General features: G+C 39.1%; 1 protein-coding gene across 8 annotated transcripts in view; it reads left to right on the plus strand.

Annotated features, from left to right (window-relative positions):
• INPP4B (inositol polyphosphate-4-phosphatase type II B) overlaps positions 1-25555 on the plus strand; it is a 696813-nt gene that overhangs the window by 119222 nt on the left and 552036 nt on the right. For all 8 annotated transcript variants that reach the window (XR_014812874.1, XM_003129178.7, XM_084972777.1 and 5 more), the window contains one exon: positions 2461-2523. The gene's annotated coding sequence lies outside the window, so the exon portion shown is untranslated. The remainder of the gene's footprint in view (positions 1-2460; positions 2524-25555) is intronic.

Here is a 25555-nt window from a genome sequence, read left to right on the forward strand (position 1 = left end):
TGCAAAAGCATTACATGCGGATATATTTGCGAATAATAGCATCCTTGTTATAGGATGGCCTATCATTTCTCCAATTTACCACCTCTCTCTGCCTCTTTCCTACCTGACATACTGGTTTGTCCAAATATTTTAAAAAATTTGCCCAACGATAAGGATCTGTTATATCATCCAATTTCTATCATACGACATGCCTCCTAGTTACATGGTCATTTCTGTCTGTGTCTTTGTCTTCATGTGGCATTCTCCTCTCTGCCTGTGTTTGTATTTCTATCTCCTCTTATAAGGACCCCAGTCATATTGGATTACGAGTCTACCCTACTCCATGTAATGTCATCTTTTTTTTTTTTTTTTTTTTTTTGTCTTTTTTCTATTTCTTGGGCCGCTCCCGCAGCATATGGAGGTTCCCAGGCTAGGGGTCCAATCGGAGCTGTAGCCCCCGGCCTACGCCAGAGCCAAGGCAACACGGATCCGAGCTGCGTCTGCAACCTACACCACAGCTCACGGCAACGCCAGATCGTTAACCCACTGAGCAATGGCAGGGACCAAACCCGCAACCTCATGGTTCCTAGTCAGATTCGTTAACCGCTGCGCCACGACGGGAACTCCCATGTAATGTCATCTTAATTTACATCCCCACTTGCTTGCCTGCCAGTCTTAGTCTTTCCAAGTCCTTCTCTTTTGTAAAATTCTTAGACCAAACAGGACCAATGGTCAGCCAGCATATACCTGTCCTGCTATTCTGGTTAAATTTTAAGATTATTTTTTAAATGACCTTTTCCTGACTGCACAATACTCTTCCAATTCTTTTTGTTGCTTCAGCACAGTGTCTGGTGTTTAATGACGGTATTTTCATGAGTTACTTAAAACTATTGTCTACAAATGTTTCCTCCACTTATCTGTGTTTTTCTTGAGTCCTTTTTGTTTACTATGGTTTCTCTCAAGTCTGTTATAGACCCTCACTTGAAATAGGGGCTCACCAGCTGTTTTCTCAATTGGATTGAGTATTCACAAGAGCAGACAAGGGTCAGTTGCTTTGAGAGAATCTTGAAGTATATCCCAATTTCTTGGAGGACATCTTTAAATTAAAATCCTCAGCAAAGTCCAGGGAAGCCACTGCAGCAGCTGACATCTCACTCATTTTCCTGAAATGTTGTTTAATCTTTTTTGCCTTACCTGCCAAGACATTTAAAACAAACTATTCTTTATTTCCTTTGCCATCACAGAGTCCGATTAATATACGAGCAAATTAAGTAATGTCCAGTATGGTATGATTTTTAATTACTCCACCATGTGGCTCACTGGAGTGATGATTTTCAAAGGGGTAGCAAGATTTTTTTTTAAAAAAGAAGAACAATGATAATAATAATAATGATTTCATAATTATGTTAGCTAACATTCTCTTGTTCTTTATATATATATATGTCATTTTCTCTACATATATGTCTTCTTTATATATATATGTCATTCATTTATCCTATCCATTCTACAAAGTAGGAAGAACTGTCATTCTGATATTACAGATAGAAAAAGGATGGTACAGAGTTTACTTTCCTTGGCTAAGTTCACACGGCTGCTAAGATGTCGCAGTGATTGCTGTCATTTGACTGTTCTTATAGTGACTGTGATAGCCAATTAATCAACATTGCTTTTAACTGTTAACATTTCTTCAGTCAAATAACTTTCTTAAGGAGTGAATTTAAATTCTTACCTATCTATGTGACAGTCCTTTCTGGAGAGCTGTTGCTCAGACTTGAATTTCTTATCCTCCAATCTGAACATTCAGATAATGATGCAATAAAATCTTTTATGGGATACTCCTCAAGATGGTTATATGCTAAGGGAGGGGATAAGATATATTTTCATAACTTTTGACTCCTCTAAAGTACTTTCCTCCTTGGTACAGCATAGAAAGGCTCTGAAATTGCTTCTCATAAGTAGAGTAATCTGCAATTATTTACAGAGTCATCTCTCGATGTCTCATTTTATCATTTTTGTGGAAAGACAGAATTGAAAACCACCCAAACTTTCATGATTTTTAAAACCCATACTTACTGGGGGAGGGAGGGAACTACCTTTAGATAACTGCAAATTCCCTCTCAGTCAGTTGTATTGGTCTTGCCATGGATTACATAGTATCTTTTGCAATGATTGAAGCTAATGCTTTTCTTTGTTCCTGGGTTAGCCTGTTCCCCTGTAAGAAAAGAGAGCCAAGCAAAGCAAAGGGCTGAGGTTCTGCTGCAGTCACCCGTGTTCTCCACCGCAGGGGAGAGGGGACCTTTGGGGAAGTTATTTGGCATTTAGAGCAAGTGGTTCCCAAGGCAGCTGCTGAATGGAGCTGAATATTTTGTTATGTGATTTTCTTCTCTGACCTTTATGACTAATAAATCTCTTTAAGAAGCATTTAACGAGTAAAAAAAAAAAAAGGTTGTTTTTATTAATCTCTTTTCTTTTTGCCCACAGAACCTAAAGAAATGGTGTTACCTGGCAAGAGATCTGCTATCCTTTATGAAAAATCCAGCCAAGGTAATGCTTATTTTGAATTGATTTTTTTAAAATCTGTTTAACTCTGATACATTTGACTGTTTAATTTTCTTGATGACTGGTTTTGAGCTATTGAGTAATCCATCAAAAAAGTAACTCATTATCTGAAAAGTAGAAGGAATGATTTTTGATGACTACTATATATGGGAAATGATCGGTCAATTTTAAAATATATACTAGCTTAGGAGTTCCTGTCTTGGCTCAGCAGAAATGACTCCAACTAGGAACCATGAGGCTTCGGGTTCAATCCCTGGCCTTGCTTAGAGGGTTAAGGATCTGGTATTGCTGTGAGGTGTGGTGTAGGTTGCAGACAAGGCTCAGATCTGGCATTGCTGCGGCTCTGGCGTAGGCTGGCAGCTACAGCTTCGATTATACCCCTAGCCTGAGAACCTCCATATGCTGCAGGTGTGGCCCTAAAAAGACAAAAGACAAAATAAAATAAAATAAATAAAATAAATACTACCTTACAACATTGTGGATAATGGTTAATTTTCTGACACTACACTTGGATTTATGTTAGTGTATGAATAGGAATTTTTTCAACTTTTAAAATTTTATTTATTAAACTACAGTTGATTGTGGATAGGCTCTTGACTGAAAGATTGTGTTCTCTTTGTAGATAACTGCAATTAGTGTGTTATACTTACAAATGACGGACATTAAGGGAAATTAGATTCTTGTCGTGGTACAATAATAATAAGATTTTACTTTTATTCCAGCATTAGTTAGATGGCTTTACATGTTGCTCTTTGCTCTTGTTGCAAAAATTTTCAGTGCAGATTCCTAGAAAACTTCAGGCTTTACGAAGATACCCTTATACAAAACATGTATTTTCTCTGGAGAGATTGAATTTGATCGTACAGTTGTTGAACAGCATGCCTGATTATGTTCAACAGATTGCACATTTAGTTGCTAAATTTTCAAATTGCTATGTGATTTATTTACATATGTTGGCCTAAGAATATGAACATTCATGCAAATATTGTAATGACATATATGTGTAAACAAAGTGGAGCATAGATGCAGATATAAAATGTGTGTGTGTTGTATGATTTATGGATAAAGCAGCTGTCTCAAAGGAGTTTTTAATAGAAAAGTTCCTGAAAGGTTAGAATCGCGATGGGAGCTAAACCCATCTATCACTGCTGTCCACTTATATAGCTATGAAGATATGATTTCACTTTATGCAAATGAACACACATACTGGATTTGCTGAGATGTATATCAGGCTACATATTAATTGCGTTTTATTTTTGACAAATGGTTGAATTCCTAAAAAACAAGTGAGTGCTGAAACAAAAGAAGCAGTTAAATTTAATGGGCATCGGCAGCAAACTGGTTTCTGAACTTTAATTTGCAGTTGAGCAAAAACAAATTGTTGGGTTGAATTACAGACAGAAGGGTTTCTCCTTATTTCTTCAGAGGAGGTATAAACCCCTCAAGGAAGTAGCTTCTCTTCTTTAAAGGGAATTTTAAATTGTAGGCACTCTATACTTAAATGATAATGCAAAATATAAAGTGTTTTTAAGTGGTTAATGAAGTCAATTGAGGGCTTCCTTTAGCATAGAGCTGTTAGCTGTGACTCCCCAAGGAGAGATGTTATAATAAGAACGAATACTTAGACAATATGTGCAAGGGCTTGAAGCTGAGCTCTGTGATTCAAGCGGAGAGAGATGAATGGTAGGAAAGTGCTGGTTGAGGGGAAATCAATGGGAGATGACACTGGGTAAAGACAGAGCAAGAAGCTCACTGAGTGAGTGGAGCTAATGAAGAGGGTCAAGGATCCCTGTCCTTTAGAATAAAAATAAAGGATGACGGGAAGGAGCACAGACCATCTGGGCATTCATGTGAATTTTTTCTTTTTTCAGGATATGTGTATACTAATATGTTCAGTCTTATCAGGCTTTTATTTCACGTGTTTAAGAAATGGATAAACTTACTCCGAATGACCATAGTAAAGAAGGAGTTGGGATGAAAGAGAGAAACTCCCATTAACATGGCAGAGAGTTCACTACTGTGTACCTAGAGTCACAAGATTTGCTTCTCCCCAACATGCAAATGAAGGGCCAGTTCTGGATATAGGCAGAGCAAGCACTTTGGTCCGGTAACAGTGCCGAAGAGATTATGCTCTAGGATGCTGGTGTTTAGGTGGAGGTTGGGAGTAGGGTGTGGAGGACTAACTGAAGTGTTCATATCATTACCTCTCTAGGTTGGCCCTTTGAATTCTTTGAGGTAAGGCAACTTCGCAAAAAATTCTTGTTGAGAGTTCCCTTGTGGGTCAGTGGGCTAAGGACCTGATGTTGTCACTGCTGTGGCTCCCGTGGCTACTGTGGCATGGGTTCCCTCACTGGCCCTGGAACTTCTGCATGCCCTGAGCACAGCCAAAAAAAATAATAATAATAAATTAAAAATTGTTTTAAATTCCTTTCAATAAGACAAAGAATGCTAATGTGATACTCTGTCTCTATTATCCTAAATGTGATATATGCATGTAAATTTCAAAGTTAAAGTAGTGGACATTCAAGATATACTAGTGAAGGTGCTGTTTTTAGATACATAGGACCATTCAGCTTTTCTCAGTTGGCCATGATGACCTAACATACTCACTTTATGTACCATTAACTCTGGCGATGGGGCTTGGAGAGCAATCTATTGGCTTAACAGGCAGTTTTGTGTGTGCAGATACACGAAAGTTCTACATTTGACTTTATTTTATTTTACTTTTTTGTCTTTTTAGGGCCTTGCCCATGGCATATGGAAGTTCCCAGACTAGGGGTTGAATCAGAGCTGTAGCTGCCGGCCTACACCACAGCCACAACAGTATGGGATCCAAGCCATGTCTGTGATCTACACCACAGTTCATGGCAATGTCAGATCCTTCACCCACTCAGCAGGGCCAGGGATTGAACCCTCATCCTCATGGATACTAGTCAGATTTGTTACCACTGAGGCACCGTGGGTACTCCTACATTTGACTTTCTTAAAAAGGGTTTTAGGATAAGTTTTCATGTGGCATCTCATTATGTAAACTTATTGATTCTGTTAGTCATAATCTTCTTAAATTTTGTCACCCCCAAATAGAGGCAGGTTAAAATATCCTACTCTTTTCCTAGTCAAATTATGGGCAAAAATAGACTTTTATTCTGTTCAGTTTTTCCACAGGTTTATAGGTCCTAGAAGAGATTGAATTTCAATTAAGAAAATTTCATGTTTATAATTTATTTTTATTATGTAGGAATATTACGTTTTATTCTCACATATATTTAATTTTCCTGTAGGAAAGTAGAATGATACATCAAGGATTCAGCAATTTTTTGATGTACTCTAGGTTGAAATCTAACCTTAGTATGAACACATTTTTGAGAATTGAAAATAAACTGTCAGAAGGCTAGTGTACAGTGTTCTTTATGTTGTAGGGCACTAAGAAGTAAGTTATACATGTATCATTTAGAGATTGGTTTCCTTGCGGTTTATTATTATGGCTGTAGAACATTTTGTAGATGTAACACATGTCGAAGTCTTTTATAGAGGATACAATTCTTTTGATATTTTAAGAGCTTATTGCAAATTATATTTTATATTATTTATTACAAAATACTATAAAGCAACAATGGAAAGTAAAGCATCAAATGTGCAGTTGATTAACAAGTTAATGACCATAAACTTAAGTGCGAGTTAGGAATACCTCTATACATATGATGAAAGTGTGACGTAATTGTCACAGTGCCCATAGGATATATGCAATGCTTTATAGAGCAAGAGCTCTAACATCCGGCAAACATGCTCCCAAAGAAAATTTAAACTGAAAGCCAGTGAATAAACCATTGAACACTTTCATGGAGAAGAGATTAAAACCTAATTCTTAGAGAGGACTGTGTATGAGGAAGAGTTATTATGAATTTCCCCTTTTTGTTTTATGATTTTGTCATTTGCGAAAATACGAAGATATCCTTTACTCTTTAGAGTATTAGATTCTGTGATATACTCTACCTTTTTAAAACTTTAAAGAAAACTCCCAAGACTATAAGCCGTAGCGTTGTCAAGAATTGTCTCCTGCTAATATTCAAGTTCTTATGTTGATTCTCCACCTGTGTTTCTTACCGTACTTGTCTGTCTCATACTCCACCTCATCCCCTAAACATTCTTGCTGTTCCTTATGCTGAAAACTCCGCTTGGAATGCCCAGTCTTTTTTCTTCCTTATTCCAAAGCCTTCATAACCTTAAAATATCTCTTTAGGGAGCCTTCTGCGTTCTACATCATGCTACAAGTATTTCTCTTCCTTAACTCATATTCATTCAGTAAAGTAACCTAGATACAGTATCTACCACATTGTCATTGATTTCTCCGCATTGCTATGTAATAGTTCTCATGTGTGCATGGATTTATATACATATGTATAATTTTTTTGTGTGTAAATGTATATACACAGACACAGGATTTATTTTTCCTTCAGTGAGATTGTAAAAAAGATTCTTCTGTCATCTACTTTTAGTCCCACATGTGAGTGAAGTAGACAGGCTTTGAATGAATGAGCTTCTCGTGTCTCTAAGATTTCCATTGAACGAATATTTAAACGGCCAGAAGATGCCTTTGTACTATGAGAATTATAATTTAGCAATGTTTTGTATTATTTAAACATTGCTAAATTAGGACCAACTTGAGAAGCTCTTCTCCCTTTATCACATCTTTTCAATGTGAATAAAATCTAAATTAAACTGTACCAATTTATAGAGCAAATAATTTCCAATTATGAACATACACTCCCTTAACCAAAGGGATATTACCCAACTTAATCACGCACTGGCTTTGTGCTCCTTTGCACATGTCATGGGAGAAAAATCTAACCTGAACTACTCCACAAAGGCACTTTTGCCTAAAGAGCAAAACAACACTGCCTATATAACATACCTTACATCAGAATCAATAGGGGGAAAGTTCTATTGTAATTTGCCACCTTATTCATTTATTCATTCATTCATCGATTTGGTGTTTACCTCTTATACTCACAAGTGCTTTCGTGGGAATGGGGTGCGTGCCGAACTTGTCTTGCTCTTGTTCTGCACACACACATCCCTTGTCTGCACATACCTGCATATGGATAGAGGCTCTAGAGTAAATCTTTTTGCTTGCCTGTAGAAATTATCTCTATGCTTCTTATCATTTTTTACATCAATCTCAATTTCATCGTTCATGTGGATGGTTGGAAACATTAAAGCAGTCCCTGATAGCTATTTTAAAATTTTCAATAAATATTGAATCTCATGCACAGGGATTTCATGACCGTTTTTTGAAAGTTTTATTGAAGTATAGTTGATTTACACTGCTGTGTGAACTTCTGCTCTATAGCAAGTGACTCAGTCTTATGTGTATATATATATATGTGTGTGTGTATATATATATATATATATGTGTGTGTGTATATATATATATATATATGTGTGTGTGTATATATATATATATATATGTGTGTGTATATATATATACTTTTCATATTCTTTCCCATTATGATTTATCATAAGCTATTGAATATAGTTCCCTGTGCTATACAGTAGGATCTTGTTGTTTATCCATTCTATAATATAATAGTTTGCATCTGCTAATCCCAAACTCCCAGTCCATTCCTCCCTTACACCCTTACACCCCTTGGCGACCACAAGTTTGTTCTCTGTATCTGTGGGTCAATTGTTATTTCATAGATAGGTTATTTGTGTCATATTTTAGATTCCACATATGTGATACCATATGGTATTTGTCTTTTTCTGTCTGACTGACTTCACTTAGTATGATAATCTCTAGGTCCATCCATGTTGCTGCAAATGGCATTATTTTATACTTCGTGACCGTGTGAGCATGTGTGTTTGTGGGTATGAATGTGAATTAACATATCCCAGCTCTATAAGCAAGTCTCTTTAGACCATGACCCTGAAAGTACCTAAATGCTAGGTGTGGAGTTTGGGGAAGGGCTCTGGTTATTTGGGAAGTTGAGATAAAATTAAGACTACTGAGGTTGGGGCAGAGCCTTTGGGAATTGGGGCAATTCCGTAATGGACTAGGCATTTTGGGGGACTCAGTTCTCTTAAGGCTTTAACAGATGTGTTGGTTTTCATTTCTCCAGTTTTGTAGCAGTAGCATTATTTTGGAAGGGGAAGCGAGTCACTGGAGGTAGAGTGGTGTGAGCAGAAGCAAATAATTTGTAGCATAGGATGTCTACTAGACTTTGCAAGACATATGTTTGTGGTACATCTATCCCCTCTCTCTGGATATACATTTGTGATACATTTAGCATTGAAAAAATTATGCCACTAGATGTCAGCAGCAACCTCCTAGGGTTCCCGTGGCCTTCATTTGTGATAAAATTGGTACTTTATTAGAACATCTTATCTGAGAATAGTAAGTACTTATTTTGAACATTCAGAATGAAAGTGGATTTTTTTCTGAGATATAAGAAGGAAGATTACAAACATCAAAAACTATTTAAACATTATTTTAAAACTGCTTTTTGTTCACAGGTGACAAGTTACTCTTACTTCCAGTATTCTCTCTACCAGTGAGATGGCATGAAGAAATAGGTGTGAGGCTGAGTAATTTGTCACAAATTGTACCTGATGCCAGAGCTTGACATTTCTGTTTTAATGCTTTATGATTCATTTATGTTGTGATTGCATGACTATTTGTGCTTTGGGCTTGTTTCATGCTGTTTTTGCAGAAGCATTTTTGGAGCAACAGCTTATCAGAAGGTGGTGTGGTATTAATTTTTCAGCACCCACATCTGTGCACTGTTTACTTAGTAATGTCTAAACTTTCCTGGATCAGTGCTCTGTTGTTACAAGCGACTCAGAATATTTTGATAGATGCCAAGGAGCATTATGGGTGTTTGCTCACCAGTTGACAAACAACCTAGAAATATGAAAAAAAAATGCTGTTTTCATGAATTGTGACACATAGAATTGTTTAGTCCCTAAAAGAGCAGGTAAAAGTATCTTAAATTTTTTTTCCAGAAAGTAATAAGAAAATTGTGATATCAGCCAATATTCAGTAGATACTAGTAATGTTTTTTTTAAATAATGCAGTTATTATCTGGTCATGTCAGGTTCACATTACCAGAAATATTCAGACTAATCTGTTGGATTTTAGTCATCAGTTGGATCTCACTCTTAGGTGATTGACTATGAGTTTTTAAATGATTAGGAGAAAGGTAAAGTTGTTCCCCTTTCTCTTTTTTCGAAAAATTCTTTCAATGCATTTTTAAAAACACCTTTAAAAATGCCTTAGCAAAAGTTAGAAAAGACTTCCTCTTTGTTGTTGTTGCACCTGTGGCATGCAGAAATTCCTGGGCTAGGGATCAAATTTGAGTCACAGTAGTGACAATGCTGAATCTTTACCCACTAGGCTACCAGGGAACTCCTAAAATTTCCTTTCCTGAAACCAGTTTTATCAAGGAAAATACTAATGTATATGTTATACCCTTATCACTTTTAAGATTTTTAAAAATTGTTTTAGTGGGTGCAGTGAGCAGACTAACTCAACTAGTACATAGGCTAAAGAAATACTTTCTTTCATATCAAAGTTGTTATATTTGAGAATTATTGTTTTGCTTTCATAAGATTATCAGTAGGTTTTGTATTTTCTGTATCTCTGTTTAGAACTGTTCTTGAAAAAAGAGTTAACCGGAGTTCCCATTGTGGCTCAGTGGTTAGTGAATCTGACTAGGAACCATGAGTTTGCGGGTTTGATCCCTGGCCTCACTCAGTGGATTAAGGATCTGGCATTGCTGTGGCTCTGGCATAAGCAGGCAGTGCAGCTCCCATTAGACCCCTAGCCTGGGAACCTCCATATGCTGCAGGTGCGGCCCTAAAAAGACAAAAAGACAAAAAAAGAAAAAGAGTTAACCAAGATTTTCTCCACGACTGTGATTGTTATTCTTTAATTATGTTAGTAGGTGATGAGGCAAACATTTGAAATCATGCTGCCATTACTTGGCCCATGTAATTTCCTGGCGCAGAGCAGATGCAGTGAGTAAGTGTGTTAATAAATGGAAGGTGTATTATTAGCCAGATGTTCAGTTAAGGCACTCCTGGCATTGAAGTTGGTGTGGAAGCACACAGCTTGCTAGCTCTGGAACAGCCATCCCATGTTTCCAGTACTTAACCCTCCAGAATAAGGTCAAAGCTGGTATGTGACCAGGGCACCTGTCCTCAGCCTGTGACTTTCTTCATCATTTGCAAATAGTTCAATGACACAGATGTATGTGAAGTATTTTGAGTTCGAGATGCTGCCAGTTTCAAACAAACTGTTTTAGCTCCACATTAAGAAACTACCTCCCACTTCCATATGCACCAGCGCGTTTCTCCTCAACATGTTCATTTGCCTGTGCGTTGATGCGGATTAAATTATACAGAGGGTCAAGTTCCCTTTGGGCGGTTCCAGACATCTGAACAACTCAGCCTGACATTCAATGACCACTTTGCTGCTGCTACTGCCGCTACTGCTGCTGCTGCTGCTGCATCCCGGATCCTTCCAACCTCATTTCCATCTGATTTCTCAGCCAGGAGTGACTTCAGAGCCCATACAACCTGGTTGATCCCCATGCCTGTGTGATTGACTTATCCCTACTTTGATGACTTGGCATTTACTGTTACTTTCTTCTCCCCTCCATTACTTCCTTATTCTTCATTTCAGAGAGCAGGATGTAGCAGGGACATTTCTCAGGAGCCAGATGGCCTGCATTCAAATCCCAGATTGCTGATTTATTATTAGCTTTTTGCCACCTGACCTTATGCAGGCTACTTCACCCATGGGATCTCATACTGCTGTCTTCTACAAAACTGTTAAAGAAATAGACTTAAATAATTAAGTGAGTTAGTAGTAACTTAGGATATTAACATTAACTTAAAATAGATACTGGCATATAGTTGGTGCTTAATTAACTATTAATTTCATTAAGGAAGTCTCAAACTTCACTTCCATAAAATTTAGTTTCAGCACACTTAGCATTCTTCATACAATGATTATTAACCTCATTGATCTGTATTTGCAGCTCTGCCTGTCCACCCTGCCAGTGCTTTTATATTTGACAGTCTACACAACTTGGTATACTATTGTCCACTTCAATAAAGTAAGAGAATAATACTTACCACAGGGTTATTCTGAAGGCAAAATTGGAGAACGAGGGTTATGACAAGATTGGTCATAACTATAATTTCATCCTGCTTTTGTTATGTATAAGAAATGGAACTAGGAGGCTTACTTACCTTGAGTGATCACATAACACTGTACATGTGTTTGGCGGGTGATGGCTGAGGAGGTGATGAATTCACCTTTAGAATTATTGAGGATGGCGAGATGGCAAAACGAAATCAAACAGGAATGGAAATATGGAACTGAGTTCAAAAGAGAAGTTACTACCTGAGATGGAGTTTGGAAAGTTATGGAATTTGCCTGAAGCTTTCTAAGAGGATGAACAACTCGTCTGAGGGAGTACAGACAGGGAAGATTGTTCATGAAAGAATGCCACCCCGCATACACTCACCACACACACACACATACACACACACACTCACTGATGAGAGGAGTGAAGCTCATGATCATGTGCTTCTCCAGTTTTTGTAAAGATAAGGTGTATAATAATGTTTTCTTGGAGTTAATGCATTAAAATCCCACAGTTGAAAATAGCCTCAGACATAAAATTATTATGTCTGAAAATACTAGGACAGATAAAATTACTTCTTGTTCCAACTTATTTTTTTAGGGCTGCACCTGCAGCATGTGGAAGTTCCTAAGCTAGGGATCCAATAGGAGCTACAGCTGCCAGCCTACACCACAGGCACAACAGTGCCAGATGCCACAGACTGGAGCTGTATCTGGGACCTACACCGCAGCTTGCAGCAACACCAGATCCCCAACCCACTGAGCAAGGCCAGGGATCGAACCCGCATCCTCAAGGATGCTAGTTGGGTTCTTAACCTGCTGAGCCACAGCGGGAACTCCCTCTCTTGTCCCAACTTTTGAACTGATATAAATATCGCTAACAATGACAATTAATCATTTGATTAGAATGTTACTGTCTATTTTTCCTGAAAGAAGTTGGATGTTTGATCCAATTGGTGATACGGTAGCTGGGCGTAGATCAGATATTGATAGATCTTTGTACAGGATGTGTGAAGGGCTTGGAGATCATGATCGTGGAGCTCGTTTTTACTGCATTGGCAATAAACAACTCATTTTCCATTCTTAGGCTATGCTTAGCTTTTGAGGCTTGTTCTTACTAACTCGTTAAAATTATTAAAAACGTGGTAGATTGGTATTCTGTGTAAACTCTCACAAAACTTGTGGTAGACATCTCATTTTCTTCAGGAAGCTGGGAAACACATTCATTCTATGTGGTACTGGCAAATTATGGATAATAATAGAAACTATTTATTGACTGCTTATTTGATGCCGGGCACTGTTCTAAACACAGTGCGGAGCATTAGGGCCTGCTCTTATCTCTGTTTCAGTTTTGTCCTTCATACTGTGGAATAAACACCCAGTGAGCAAAGCTCATTGGCACAAGTCTGAAGATTGTCTGGGAGGTTTACGCGGCTCCTAGCTGGGTTCATTCAGGCCTCTGCAGGCAGCTGGAAACTCAGCCGTGGGCTCGTTTTGCTGATCTTGGCTGGGTTCTTTCATGTCTCTGTGATCTTGGCCAGGACAAACTGGCCGGTTTGGCTTTGCTGTATATGATCTCTGTTCCCTTAAGAGTCTAAACTGAGCTTGTCCTTCTAGTGGTATCAGAGCTCTGAGAGAAAAAGAGCAGAAATGCTAAAGAGTCAGAATGAACACAGAACCATTTCTCTTGGCCAGCTTGGAATAAGGAGATGGGAAAATAGACTCCACCACTGGATAAAAGGAGTCAACAAAATCACATTGCAGTTGGCTGGTTACAGGAGAGTGGAGAATCGGGGTCGTTTTTACCATCCATTTACCAGAATATCCATTCCAAATGTAGGAAAACTGAAATGCAGTGAGGTTAAATAACTTACTGCTGGGGTGGACTTGAGACCTTCAGCTGGCCTATTAGGGAACATCATTTCCCAGGACCCAAGACCCAGTGATTGAACAGGAGTAAATAAATTAATCTCAGCCCTTCCATGAAATTTGTTATGCAAGAGAAAGTGTCTTCCTTAAGTGTCAAAAATTATCAAGATGTTGACTTAGAGTTGCCAATAATCTTTCCTTCTGTCATTTGGAGAGGATAATGAGCCAGTTGAGGGGAAAAGGGAAAGACAGACAGACACACACACACACACACACACACACACACACACACACACACACACAGACAAGAAACAGAGAAGAATAAGTGAGTATCAGAAAGATGCAATTGTAGTATTTGAGCCAATTGATCCAGCTGTGCTTGAAACTTTAAGCTTACTGGTTTCTTAATACATTTCTATTTTGTTATCAGTTTGGTCTGACCAAGGTTTCTATCCTTGGACGCCTAAACTAGTTTATCTATCAGTGATGGATTATTTTTCAAAAATGGCTGTAGCAATGTATCTAGTCTGCATGTTCCTCCCGAACCTCCTTGGCTCTCCCTACCAAGAAGTGAAGACTACTTTCCTTCCTCTTGAACTTGAGTGGCTTCGAGTCTGCCCTGATGACATAGCAGTACTGCAGAAGTGATGCTGTGGGATTCCCAAGGCAAGGTCGTATGGAGTAGACAGAATCCTCCTGACCTTCATTCTTCCTGGACCCTTCCCTTGGAACCCAGTCACTGTGTTGGGAGAAGCCTAGGTCTCGTGGAGTAGCCAAGGTGTTTTGGCGAGAGCCTCAGAGCCAATAGCCAGCATTGTCTGCCAGCCCTGTGAGGAAACATGCCTTTAGATGATCCCAGCTCTCAGCCTTGGGACATTTCCGGCCATGGTGAGTGGAACAGAGATGCGTTCTTCCCCATCCCTGCCATGGGTCCTGTGCAAGGTGCAGATTCATGAGTAAAACAAATGTCATTGATTCAAGGGATTAAATTTGGGGATAGCTCATTAGGCAGCTGTGGAAATAACTGCGGCCCTACCATTACACGCTTACCCTGTAGCTCCTTCTCAGGACTCTTTTTCTTACTAAAGCATATGCCAGACCCTGCCCCCACCCAGTGACTGCCATTCCACTTTGACTCATGCCTTTATTCAAACTTACTTTGACTTGCCAAGCAGAAGTGGACATTTTTTATCAACACTTGTTCCCCACCGCTCCCCTGATTCCCACTGACTTCCTGATGTATGGAATCGGAACTAGTTGAGGAAGATGGGTTTGGGTTACCCGTGTTGCTCTATGACCCTAATAAAAGGCTAGGAATCCTGATCTGATGAATTCTATTTCCATTTTCTAGTGCTATGCTGTTAAGACGGTGGCCACTAGGCACTTGTGATTATTTATAGTTGAATTCATTAAAATTAAATAAAATTGGCCATTCAGTTCTTTAGCGATACTAACTACATTTCAAGTGCTTGAGATTTAAATGTAACTACTGGCTAACGTACAGAACAGTGCAAGGTCATAGAACATTTCCATCATCTCACTATGGTCTTTTTTGTGGTTGTTCCTTAAGTGATTATTTAAAAACGTTTTATTGAAGTCGAGTTGACTTACAGTGTTTCAGGGGTACAGCAAAATTTCAATTATGTGTGTGTGTGTGTGTGTGTGTATGTATGAATATTCTTTCTCAGATTATTTCCCATTACAGTTTATTTATTATTGAGATATTGATGAGATATTGAATAGAGGTTTCCCTATTCACTGTGTTCTTTTGAATGGTGCTGCTCTGATATGCCACTTACACATGTGGTCCGAGGCTATAACTCCTTCAAAGATTGCCGTGCCATGGCAAAAATCTTAAGGCTCTGAGCAGAGGTCTAAAGCTCTGGTCTCTGTCTCCTAGGTGTGAGCTCCAGGAGAGGGTAGAGATATAAGAACCTCTGCTCTAGTTAATAAGGCTACGCTTTGTCTACATTCACATGGAAAGACTGCTTTTTGTAACCTTCCCCACCTTCTTCCCTAGCCCCTGGATGTGTGGATAATGGTTTATTTTCTGGGCTACATTAGATGCCTTTCTTTAGTCCTACCTGACTTTCAGAATAATTCAATTCACAGAAGTCATCCTAGTAACAAAAGTTGTCCCTCCAAAAAGACTGGGGGGCTCTGTTCTCCCAGTAGAGAGTCCTCATGAGCACTAGGGGCTTCAGTGGACTTGAAAGTGAACTCTGGCTGTGGAGTGGTTATTACTCCCTTAGAAAAGAAAAAGAATAACTTCCAGGCAAAAGGGCCTTTATTCTCCCAAGGTGTACGTTTTCTTGAAAGCTTGTTTATTGATTTTCCTGGTAACAACTGAGCTTGCAAGCTTTAAAAGGAAAAAAAAAAATAGAAGCAGAGAAATAATATCAATGACCAACAAGTTTATTCATCAGCTTTGTCTCATTTGTAGTCAATCATACAGGGCTGTGAAATGAAATGTACCACATGCCCCAATCCCAATTTAATTCTGGAGGCCACAGAATTTAGTCCATCAAAAGGGAAAGCAAATACTTAAGCTGTCAAGCAAAGATCCGTTGCCATTATAAAAGGGATGGTGCCTGAATCAATAACATTGTGTGAGGAAGGTGCTGAAAGTGGGGTGAGCAGAAGGAAACTTGGCCACTCAATGGGATGGTACTGGGTACAAGTAGAATGGTGTTGACTTTGATTTCTAATCAGTCACGCACATTGCCTGAAGTAAACTTCACTAGCATTGGTCCTATGGGAAGACGTCTTCTTCAATTTCTGATCCATGTGATAACCCTTTTAAAAAGTCCTATAATCAGGTAATTTTGGAAAATGCTGAATTTTATATCTCCCTCCTGTAGTTTTATGACACACATTAGAATATTAGTCTCTGAAAATCCTGCTGTAAAGAAACCTGTTTAACTTTGTTTAACCCAGCATTTCCCCAAATTGGTGGCCCATGGAACCTTTATGCTTTAATGTATTTTTATGTAATGCTCTCTGCATCCAGAGAGGTGGTTTCAATGAAGCACAGTTTGTGAAGTGCTGCTTTTGAATGAAACAGGAATTCCCAAGAATGCTCGCTTTATTTATTTTTTTCATACTTTATTATTATTTTTTAAGTTGCATGGCTGTTCTCACAGCAATGGAAGTGCCTAGGCCAGAGATGGAATCTGAGCCACCACTATGACCCATGCTGCAGCCGTGGCAATACCGGATCCTTTAACCTGCTGCATCAGGCCAGGGATTGAATCCTTGCCTCTGCAGTGACCCGAGTCACCACAGTCAGATTCTTAACCCCCTGTGTCTGGTTGGGAACTCCAGGAGGGCTTGATCTATGACATACAAGTTACCTGTTAAGAATGTCACTGTAGCCATTAGCATCTGTCCATGCAGATTAACTCTCCTCAGTCAGAAGGATCCTAGGACCCTGATGGTGGGAGAGGCCATGACGTGGGATGTTTTCTAAAGCGGGCTGTTTCAGGAGGGTTCCTGGGGAGTCAGATGATGGCCAGCCAACTCTGGAAAGGTCTTTTCTGAGGCTGTAGACGTTCAAAACTGTGTTTCTGGGAAGGTCAGTTTTCAAAGGCATCAAAAGGTGGATGATTAGGTGAAGAAAATTTTACTAGCTCCTGTGACTTCAGATAGTGTTCAGTCACTCCTTACCCTTTGCAAATATCCATTTCTCAGAAGAGTAGATCGCTGTCGCCACTTCTGCTTTCTCACCATCCATTCTCTCTTTGACCTGGAACAATTTTTCATTCACTCTCTCATTCCAGTAAAACTGCTCTTTCTCAGATATCAGTTTTTTTTTTTTCCTACTATTTTCCAAATTCAGAAAACTCTTCCTGGATGAACTTATTGTCTCTATGATTTTGGATTCTACCTAACTGCCCTTAAGTTCCATATGCCTATCTCCAGCCCAGGGCACTGTTCTGAGCATCAGAATTTATTCTCTCAGGCATCTCAAACCTACATCCAAAGTTGATCTAAACCTCTTCCTCCTGTGGATCATTGGAAGAATCATTATTCACCTTGTCACCCAAGCCAGAAACCTGGGAGTCATCCCCGATCGCCCCTTTTTGCTCTTCCAACCTCCCTCCCCATAATCCATTACCTTTCTCAAGGTATTGCCTCTCCCTCGAAATCCAAATCTCCTCCCATGCCGTAGGTTCCAGAGTCAAATCACAGCACTTCTACTTAACATCTGGGTGATCTTGAACAAGCTTTCTAATTTCTTATGTCTCAATTTCTTATTTGTTCAATGGGGATAATGGTAATGCCTAAGTGAGCTGTCGTAAGCTTGTGAAAATGAAATGGGTATAAACTAGGGAAGCAGAGAGAAGATTGCATTGATTAAACTGACTTTTTTGGATGGGAAAGGTACTTATTTATTAATAGGGGAAATTCTTAATGACTTAGTGTTTTTATAGGAGCAACTGTCTTTTAAAATGCTATGGTAGTAAATTAAAAAAATAAGGTTGTGATATGGTTATAATTCATGGGAAAATTATTTATTAATAGTTTTCTCCTTTCATGACAAAAGTATGGGCTATTGGCAGGAAATAAAAGGAATTGAACTATCTTTACCACCCTTTGTGCCAAAATTGATTGTATGTTTGATGAAGTAGATAAAAAAAGAAGGACCTTAATCCCTAGGACATTTGTATTATCTGTTCAACCAGGGTGTTGTGAAGATGTCTGCATCTTATAGGGTTAGCCAGTAGGAACACTGCTGACAGTGTCACTTGCTTATGAATTTCAGGCTATTTCCTGTAAGTCTCTTATTTTTTGCTTACTAGCTAAATGCCCTTTGAAATCATATTACACATAGAGAACGTAGTGCACAGTACAGTGTGGGAGAGTTGCAGAGTTATGTGTACTCAGGCCGACCACTATCAAAATAAGAATGCACGATTGACAATGGTCATTCCTTCTGTCGGTAAATTTTATTGGCCTCCTGGTATGGACCACTGATTCTGGATGTGGGGTCTACAAAATAGACAGAAATCCTTGCCCTACTGGATCCTGTGTCCCAGTAAAAGGAAACAGACAGTAAAAAAAATAAATATTTGTACTGTATATTTTTTTTCTTTCTTTTAGAGCCACCCCAAAGGAATATGGAAGTTCCCAGGCTAGGGGTTGAATCAGAGCTACAGCTGCTGGCTATGCCACAGCCACAGCAACTTAGGATCTGAGCTGCATCTGTGACCTACACCACAGTTCATGGCAATGCTGGATCCTTAATCCACTGAGCAAGGCTAGGGGTCGAACCTGCATCCTCATGGATACCAGTCGGAATCATTTCCGCTGTGCCGCAACTGGAACTCCAGTTGTACTGTATTTTAAACAAGGGCTATGGAGAAAAGTAAAGCAGGGAGGAAGGACAGGGCATCTTGTAATGACATTAGAATTGGGTATTGAGGAGTTCCCACTGTGGTGCAGTGGGTTAAGAATCTGGCTGCACTGGCTCTGGTTGCTGTGGAGGTGGGAGTTCAGTCCCAGGCCCGGTAACTTCCATATACCATGGGTGCAGCCATTAAAAAAAAAGAATTGGGTGTTGATTCATGTCAATAAAATGCATGAGACAGATTTACAAACCAGCATGTACTCCTGCCTGGACTAGATGCTGAACAGGGCACCCCTTTCCTGTGTGTAAGGGCATATAGCAGTCTAAATTATTTATTCATTTATTGATACAGCCCCCCCCCCAAATTGTTATTAGGTACCTACCATGAATCAAGAAGTCTGTTAATTTGAGCACTTACAAAGATAAGGTATCTATATATCTATATTTAAAATAATAAATATATCTATATTTAAGATATATAGATATCCCTCACAGAGCTTAAAACCCAGAGCAGGAGACCAACAATTTAGCAGTCATAACCAGTACCGTGCTCTGGGTGTTTCAAGAGGCTGTGGGTATTCATAGCCAGGGCAATGGTTGTGAGTGCTAGGACTTGATTTTATTATTCAGGCAAAGAAGAGTGGGAAAAGACGTTCAAATGAGAAGACCTGCATTTGCAAAATTTGGAGATATGCAAGCATGAGATCTGGGGGGAGCTGATGAAAATTACCTGGGACCATAACTCAGAGGGCAAGAATAAAAACTGAGAGATAAAGCTGAGAGAGTGACAGGGGCCAGGTCTTAAACCATCTGGTAATACATCTTAATGGGTTTGGATTTTATGCAACGTGCAGCAGGAGTTACCACATGGTTTTGAGTAATGACTTTATTGGATTTCTGGTTAGTAAATGGAAGAAATAAGGGCAGAGATGAGGAGGATCAGGGATTTGAGAGAGAGAGAGTCTTGTCATTTGCTAAGCAAGAAGGAATCTTCGGCATGTTTACTGACAGAAGAAGAGTGAGTAGAAAAGGAGAAGGTGCAAGACAGGGAAGGAGGCTTTCTAAACAGTTGAACTTCTTGAACAAGTGAGAAGGGATGCCTTTCAGAGCAGTGGTGGTAATTTAATTTTCAATTTAATTTTACTGTGAAAATTTCTCAGTCTACATGGGCGACCATAACAAAGATTGCATGGCTTAAACAATAAGCCTTTCATGTTCCAGAGGCTGAGAAGTCCTAGATTATGGTGCCAATGATTGGTTCCTGGTGGGGTCCTCTTCCTGGCTTGCAGACAGTAGCTTTCTGGCTCTGTGCTTATGTACTGGAGAGAGGTGGGTGGGGAGGAGAGAGAGTAAGAGAGGGCAAGCTTTATGGCGTCTCCTCTTATAAGGGCACTAATTTCACTGTGAGGGTCCCACCCTCATGACCTAGTTATCTCCCAGCGTCCCTACCTCCTAATACCATCACATTAGGGATTAGGATTCCAACATTTGAATTTGGGTGGTGAAACAAATGTTCAGTCTATTGCAGAAAGAGAAGGAAATGTAGAAATCTAGAACTGACTAAGTTTTGTGGTCAGAAGTTAAAAGGATTCTCTATGGCAGCTCCCATTTGCTCTGTGAAGTCATGGGAGATCACAGATGCCTGGGTTATACAGGATTTAATTACAGTAGATTATTATGTAATTCATATGTCGTTGTACTCACCATCATGTAGCTAAATGCAATTTCATTTTTTACAACAAAATCCTTATGGCAGATTCCTCCACTGATTTATCACTGAAGAGAGCCCTCTCCTAGAACGTTCAATTGTGCTGTTCATCACCCATACTCTGGACTTACTACCCCACCCCCATCATGCCTGTTTGTTTTTTAAAGTGTACCTCTTAGGTATTCTGAGATGACTTTGTGTGGTTTGTCCATTCTGACGTCCTTATCTGGCCATCTTGTTACATCCTGTGCTGAGTGTCCTGCTTTGTGAAACATAGCTTCTTCAGTTAGTTATTCTTTCTGATGCATCCCCATTGGCAGTGGGGATGGGTGCCATCTTCCTTTTGTTCCAAAAGTGGCTATTGCTCCTGGATACTGAAAGGCTAGATTTTGGATACACTTTCTCCTTCCACATCCTGAAGATGTTTTCATATAGGGCTGCCCTGAAGGGTAGGAGATCTCCAGAAATTGGCCACTCTTCTACACAGTTGATCTGGTACTGCTGGCATGTAGCAGAGACTGAGCAAGTCCATTCATTTCTAGCCCAGATTAACTTCTTTCACTGCTCGACCTTTCCCAGTCTTATGTATGTGACTGGAAGCATGTGTGGTGCCAATGCATTCTGTCTTCAGAGAGGGGAGTTCCTTTCTATTTCAGGACAAATTCTTAGGAATGTTGATAACTGCAACATTTATTCTTTTCAGGATAATGGGACACGATGTAGGTAATTCAACTGCCCGAGAGGAGACAACCTGAGATTTCAAATACAGATTCCTTGTTTGTGAGCATGTGGATTTGTTTAGAAGGGCCAATACCAATAGCTGGTCTGCTCACAAAACCTCTTGATTTTAAACTGATGGTTTCAGGGCTGTAGAGTTAATGCAGCCACTTTTGTATGTACCATTTGTCAGTTGAGTCTGTCTCTCTGATGCATGTTAACTAAAAGCGGTGGGGGGGTGCCCTTGAAAGGCTCACAGAGAGAGTGGGAGAGAGGATAACAGGCACCCAAGCACCATACGAAGTTTTTCACAAGTTCTCCCTTTTAGTCGTTACTTGTTATTATCTGCCTTTTGCAGGAAAAGGAATCAGTGCTAAAAAGGGTTAAGGAACTTGTCCAAAGTCACACAGCTAACAAGTTTCTGAACCAGGCTTGAATCCACATCTTTATGATTCCAAAGCATCTGCTCTAAATAGACTAGTCTTTCCCTGATAAATATAGCTGTAAACATTGCTTTTAAGAAGACCTTCTTTGGTGTCAACTAACTTTATATGGAAGCAGCACCAAGATTAATATTCTGTGGAGCCAAATTGGGGAAAAATTATTTGCAAATGTCAATCTGTATCCAAAAGATGTTATATTTTGTCAGTCCAAAGTAAATCTGAACACTGTGATTTTAAACACTCATCTATTGAAAAATAATCTATTTTTATACATTTTGGAATAAATAACTTAGCTTTCTGGAATAAGGCATGGATTGGCAAAGAGAAGATTTGATCATTTTTCCTTTCAGTTTTGAGGAATAATTGGCATATGGCGCTGCATAAGTTGAAGGTGTACAGCATAATGATTTGACTTAATGCATTATGAAAGGATTACCATGATACGTTTAGTGAACATCCATCATCTCATATAGATAAAACATTAAAGAAATAGAAAAAAATGTTTTTCCTTGTGGAGGAGACCTCTTAAGACTTACTCTCATTTGGATAGAGTACATCATTTGACAGGTGTCCCCATCAATAAGAATTACGTGAACTACACACATGAAATAAACTCTACCCAGTGCCCATTTGGAGTCTCTCATGTCCAATGCTAACAGATACTTTAAACTAAAAAGGATAATTTAATAAGAAAACTAAGCCATAAGGAGGCCAAAGCTATAAAAGCACAGAATAGATGACAAGTGATGTGTGTGGTGTTACAGGTCAGGGAAATCTTGAGTGGGTAGGTCTGTTAACAGGTCTCTCAAATTCCTCACTTAGGCTTAACTTGGGTGAGCTTTGGGTGTAAGTGCCAATAACCTGATTTAGTGTAGTTCTTTTTATGTTGAGTCATCATACTATTCTAGATATTCCTTGGATTTACTCATGTTGGAGGAACCAAGGTAGTTCACTGTCGACCTAGACATGTGTTTTTTACGATAGATGTGGAGAAGCATTTATCCCCCATCGTGCCAGATTTTCAGTCTCTCCAGAGTTGACTCTGCTCTGTGCACATCAGGGTGGAGTTACCAGCCTCTGATTTTGGAAAGCTTTGACTATAAGCAATGATTCATGAAGGTATCTGATAAGAGAAACGGTCGTTTTCCAGCTAGTGTTCAAAACAACATCCCTTATTTCATATATTTCAGAATAGACTCAGTAAACGAGAAAACAAAGCCCTTTTCCTTTCATTGAAACATCACTTTTTTTTCCTGGCTAGTCAAGGCTTCTTGTTATCATTTTTCATTTCTGGGTGTTTCTGGTGATCGTTTCAGATCATTACAGCCCAGTTCCTTGTGTGGCTGCCCTTGACATGGTGGGCTCTGCGAGGCGTTCTTTCAAGGATGGCGTGGAGATGGACTTCTTAACTTTCTTGGCTATACCACATTTGCTTAGGGCATGACCTCTGTGGTAATGGAATGGGCGTGATTTCCTCTCCTCTTGCCTTGCAAAGGTCAGGGAAGTGATCATGACATAGCCCCATTGTCATCTGCACTTCCACGTAGAGGCTGGGTTACCAATGACATGCAGACCAGACTGTTCTTACTGGGTAACTTTTTCTGCAATTCTTGCTGTCTCCTTGGGGTTCCCTTGTTCCCACCACTTCTCCAAGAGTGGCCTTCTAGCTTCTCATCAGCCCTGAAATCTTCTCAGTAAGTTCCTTTATGGCTCAAGATAGCTAGAGCCAATATCTGTTGTTTTCAGTCTGCCTTTCTGACTGATATATGATCTTAACATTTTCTGAGATAGCAAATGTTAAATCATCTGAGTTTCAACATCTTACAATATTTTAGGTACAATATTAACTAAGTATTCTTGGCCCAGAACATTGTTAAGCTGGAAATAGGCATGCAGATATAAGTTTAAGACAATTCACTGATACTAAAACACAAAACCACACATAATTTTGCAGAAAGTTTGTGTGAACTGATTCTAAGAAAAGATTATAATCTGAAGTAGGAAAAAGCACTTGTTACAAGAATTAAAGATTTTAGTTCCATGAAAATGTCCCAGGGCAGAAAGAAAGGATTAGTAAATTGGGCAAATATGCAAAGGCTTGCTGTTTTCATTTTTTTCTTCCACTTTTTTTTTCCTTCTGCTTTTTAGGGCTGCATCTGTAGCTTATGGGAGTTCCCAGGCTAGGGGTCGAATTGGAGCTACAGCTGCCAACCTATGCCACAGCCACAAGATAGCTGTATCTGTGATCTACATCATAGCTCACAGCAATGCACATCCCACTGAGTGGGGCCAAGGATCGAACCTGGGTCCTCATGGATACTAGTCAGGTTCTTTTCCACTGAGGCACAATGGGAGCTCTGGGTTGCTGTTTTCTAAATAAGATTTCTCTTAATTTTTTTAAAGAAGCAGTGAAGAGAGTTAATAGAATTTGGAACAGATATCTAGAAGAAAAGAAATTCTCTGTGTTCCAATGGGCAGCAATACACAAATATAGTTCTGTAGAATATAATTCTATAGTTCTGACTGACTAGCCCCATCTCTGAAGATATAATTCCCCTGAAGGAGTTCCAGACACATTATAGAGAGTAATTATTAAATCTATATTTAACTCAGCATTTTACATTTAGGAAAGAGAAACCATACAGTCTCTTCATCTAGTGCATTTTTCAGGTTAAAAATGGCAGCTCATAATTTGATGATTTCATTTCAAATAATAAAAGGTTTGTGCAAATAAATACTCATGTTCTGAAGCCATATTACTGTTTTATTGAGCCTAATCTGTCCCTTTGTCCCACCTTTTGTGGTTCTGGAAGTTCCTGCCCTCCGACACTGGCATCCTATTTACCTAGAGAGACGAATCACTACACAGTTGTTGGAATCTTTGCCAATCGTTTGGCTACTAGGTCACGGTTGCATGGCCATTGGTTGTCCCACAAGGATATCATTGGTGATATAACAATGCAAGTATTGATGGAATAACAAAGGCAAAGTTGCATTGAGACAGTTTCAAGGAAGGATGGAAAAGATATTTGGATGGAAATGATGGGAAGGATGGGAAGGGTGGAAAAGATATCTGTCTTTTTTCTATGAAACATTTTATGAATGATTTATTGATTTGAAATCAATCAAAATAACGTATTTGTATCAGGATTTTTTTTCAAGCTGCAAGATCTTTAACTGTGTTATTTTCTTTAGCAATGCGGTGTGTTCCTGCTTTATAAGATGGCTGTGGTCACTTATCTTGATTAAGACTAATACTCATTTTATCTTGAGTGTTGTTTTCTTTTTTTCAGCTTTATTGAGGAATAATTGACAAATATCTGACAAATGTGTGTGTGTGTGTGTGTGTGTGTGTGTGTGTGTGTATACATACATACATTGTGGAATAATTACCAAGATCCAGGTAATTAAAATATCTATCACTCCACATAGTTAACTCTTTTTTTTTTTTTTTTGGTAAGGATGATTAAGATCTACTCTCAGCCACTTTCAAATGTACTATACTGACTATACTGTGCTGTTAACTGTAGGCATCATGTTGTACCTTAGATCCTCAGAACTACTTCTTCTTATACCTGAAAGTTTTTATCCTTTGGCCTCTATCTCTCCATTCCCCCACCCCCCACCCTAGCCCTTGTCAACCACATCTCTCTTTCTATGAAATCACTTTTTTTTTAAGGCTCCACATATAAGTGATATCATACCTATTTGCATTTCTCTGTCTGGCTTATTCACTTAGCATATAATGCCCTCCGGTTTCATCCATATTGTCACAAATG

The sequence above is a fragment of the Sus scrofa genome, chromosome 8, assembly GCF_054392235.1.
Source record: "Sus scrofa isolate SSC_HxYL_T2T_F1_AM1 chromosome 8, Sscrofa_HxYL_maternal_Yorkshire_Landrace_v2.0, whole genome shotgun sequence".
NCBI classification, from domain to species: domain Eukaryota; kingdom Metazoa; phylum Chordata; class Mammalia; order Artiodactyla; family Suidae; genus Sus; species Sus scrofa.